At 35.2% G+C, this 3983-nt stretch overlaps 1 pseudogene; it reads right to left on the bottom strand.

Moving 5' to 3' along the window:
• Positions 1-395: 395 nt before the first annotated feature.
• LOC118035590 (uncharacterized) lies at positions 396-3728 on the bottom strand (annotated as a pseudogene).
• Positions 3729-3983: the final 255 nt, after the last annotated feature.

The following is a 3983-nucleotide window of genomic DNA, read 5'->3' as shown; positions in this document are numbered from 1 at the left end:
ATTTTTTTTATTTTATTATCTTTTTTTTTTCTTACCTATAAAATTTGATCCTTTTCTTATTGTTATTTATTTTATTTTAAATATTTTATAAAATAATAAAAAAAATTAATTTCATCCACTTTCAATCAGATTTGATTTCTATTTTTTTTATTGCTATTTGTTTTATATAAAATAATTTGTAAAATTAAATTATCTTCTTTAATTTTATCCTTTAATTTTTTATTTGTCAAATTTGATTTTTATTATTTTAACAAACTTGAAAAAAAAAATTAAATTTTAAGAAGTTATTTTTCTACTTATTTTTCTTAAACATTATATAATACATTTACCAACTTATTTTTTATTATTCTATCAAAAATTAAAAATAATTTACTTAATCAAATGGTACCTAAACATAAGTTCAAAACAAACTTCTATCTAATGGTTAAATTGTCACATAGTACAAGTGTTTCAACTAAGTTAATACATGTGTGCGTGTTAACTCCTTCAAGGACCTGATTACCTACAACCAATTACTGCAAAATCCAACCTGGCCAATACCATAAATTAGAATTTGTGTTTTCACAATTACAAGAAACATTCTATAACCATTTTCGGCCTCCTTGTATAAATAGCACGAAGGAGATTGCAAACAACAGAATATCCATCAGTTTTTCTGAGAACAGCCTCCTCTTACTAAGAATGTAGATGACATCTCTCATATCAAATTGCCATGAATCATACCATTGTCTTGTTGGAAAATCTTTCTATTTCCGGTAGGGATGAAACCTTCCAGTAACAGCAGCACCACATTTGCACTGCCTCCATACCCCGTATTACTGCCATAGACACCACTAACAGCATCACCATTACCATATCTTTTACCACTGCCAAAACTTTCACCATCACCAGTTCTCCCATATCCTTTACCACCACCATACTCAGCAGCATTGTTGTAAGCACTTGGAGTACCATAACCACTTCCTCCATATACACCAGCTCCATACATCATAGGCCCACCAAATCCAAATCCATAACCATATGCTCCATAACCACCATAAAAACCAGCAGTGCTTCCAGGAGGATAGCTTCCCCCATAACTTCCATAACCACTATAACCATCATAGCCACTGTACCCACCATATTCTCTGCCCATTTTTCGACCATAACGACCAGCTGAACTATTGCCAGCACCAAAACCACCAGCACCATTTCTGAATCCAGCATAAGACTTTGTTGCATTGCCATGATCACCACCAGTTCTCTTTGGTTCAGCCTTCTTTATTTCCACCTAAAATTTATATTCAAGGGCTCAAGTTATTAACATCTCACAATGCCATATCATAATCATCCAGTAGGATGACAGGGATGTCATTTTTCAGCAGAACTATAACCTACCTGTTTACCACCAAGCTCATGTGTTCTGCCCTCTGAAAAGATTCGTTCAACAGCATCTTCACTGTCAAATGTGACAAACCAAATCCCTAGACCTTCCAGTCTTATGATCTAGCATAATCTGGTGGTCAACAATGCTACCATAAACAGAGAAGTATTCTTTAATTCATCTGTAATATGGCAATAGAGCCCAAAGAGCATACCAATTTAGCTCATTTAGAAAAAGAGAAATTCATTATGAAAATTGAGCTACATTACCTTCAGTCAAAGATGGTGGTATTCCACCAACAAAAATTTTTTTTGTTCTTGTTACTCCTTTAACCTCCATATCTTCCCTTGGAACTGTCCTCTTCACCTCCACCTGGAATAAGAATGCAACAGAGTAAGCTCCCAAGTTACAAAAATTTCCACTTTTATAAAGGAGCAATGGATAAAAATTATCAGAAACTTGGAAAACTTATGCTGTCAGGAAATGAGTGAGTGAATGTTACCGCTCTTCCATCTATAACATGGTCTTCCTCCAAAACCCTATCAGCAACTGCAGGGTCAGCAAATGTTACAAAGCCAAACCCTCGTGGCCTTCCAGAATGTCTGTCCGTCATTATTACAGAGTCCATGACTTCTCCATACTTGCTAAAGTAATTAGTGAATGTTTCTGAAACCAAAGGGATATGATAGACATTAGCATGAAAGAGATCCAAAGCTACCTAAGGAGAATTTTATGACAACAGACAACAAATCAGGCTTAACAGAACAATAAAATGGACTGGGAAAAAAAATTGGCCAGTGCTGAAGGAGAATTTACTGGTCAAGGATAACAAATCAGAAAAATTGCAAACAACAAAATGGTGAAACAAAGAAGACAACATGGCTGGTTGATTTTAAGCTCATTGGTCTCAGTTTCGCACATGAAAATTCACAAAACCAGAAACTGGATCAGTTTTCATCTATCCTTGTCATCTATTAAATTTTACTTAAGTACTGATAAGTTTAGAAAAATGAGCAACACACTCCTTTGGTAGACAAAGTCCCTTGTAGCTTATCAGTACTTATGTCCCTGATGCTGTAGAACTAAGCAGCAATCCCTCACTAGGTTAATGGCACATATTCTTCAAATTTCTAGACCAAGTGTCAGAAAACTAGCTTGCAGCAATTAAGGAGGCAGGTAACCGATTTCCCTACATTGCGTTCATGAGAGATCAGTAATACTCAGAGTAAGAAAGAGCTCGGCATGATCCCAACTGCTAATGGATTTTGACCAAGGTATGACCTGCCAATACCTCAAATAACAGAACCCATTGCTGAAACCATTCCATAGACTTAAATATATTGCAACTACACAAGTAAATTAAAAAACTATAATGCAATCCACAAAGTTCTCTCATCATAAACAATCAAGAACAGTCACAAATTGAATATGTAGACTCTTCCCAGAGTGAAATATCGCAGTATGGATTGACAAGTCAGCACTATAAATCATGATTAAACCTCAACGTCGTCACAAATATCCCACTAAGAAACTAAGAGAAATGCAACAAAATAACACAAATTAGCTATTCAAATTGCAATGGATTGTATGAATTCAACTATCCAATTCAACCCTACAAGACATAAATAATTCTAATACAATAAATTATTAAGATAGTAATAATAAAAAAGTATAAAAATTTGAAATGTTACCTTCAGTAGTTTCCCAGGAGACACCACCAACAAAGAGTTTTCTACCAACAAAAAAAGAAACCCACAAATTATTTCCCCAATCACAATTATTGCGGCGAAAAATGCTGCAATCGGCTTTTGATTTAAGTTAACCCTCTAAAACAAGAAGAAAAGCCAAAAATCCTCACAACATACACAGAAAGAGTACAAAACTAACCCTGCAGATGAAGAGTCACGATTGTGGTGATGATAGTGATGATTCATTGACTGATTTCTCTCAATCCCTCCACTACCTATTTCTCTCTCCTGTTGTTGCTGTCCTTCTTCTTCTTCTTCATAATAACCTTCTTCTTGCCGCTGCTGTTGTCGATTGTCTTCGTTACGGCCATTAAAGGAAATTACGTTATCTCCATATTGCCTTTCTTGAAGTGGATAATCATAATCCATTGACATAGTTTTGACCTATAGAACAAAAACCTGCAAAAAAAACCGAACCTCGTTTTTTTAATTCTGCCTAACCCTAACTACAAATACCCTAAAATTATACTCTCCTAGATTGATTAATTGACTGAACAGCTGTAGATAGGGTTTTGACGATGCAGGAAGAGGATTAAGGATTCGATTTTGAAGTTGCAGAGAAAACCTAGTATTGCCAAGAAACGGTGCCGTGCGAGACAGAGAGAGAGAGATTCAAATTGAAATATTCGACTTCTGGAGGTTAGATGTATGCATTTATTTATTTTATTGCTTTTGAGACAGAACGACGTCGATCTCGCTCGCGTCCGTTAAAAAGCACCTGCATGCCCACCGTGTCATGTTTGACGGTCAAAAAGATAGAGGAATCCAAATTTCATGTCCAGCCACAAAACGAAGCGTGAAATAGATGTCCTTTTATGGATTCATAAAATAATGTTTCACAATCCCATATTTGTGAAGAAAGTTCATCATTT

This window comes from Populus alba, chromosome 1 (assembly GCF_005239225.2).
Source record: "Populus alba chromosome 1, ASM523922v2, whole genome shotgun sequence".
Taxonomy (NCBI): Eukaryota; Viridiplantae; Streptophyta; class Magnoliopsida; order Malpighiales; family Salicaceae; genus Populus; species Populus alba.
Note: the sequence above shows the minus strand (reverse complement) of the source record. Positions and strands in the feature narration are given on the sequence as shown.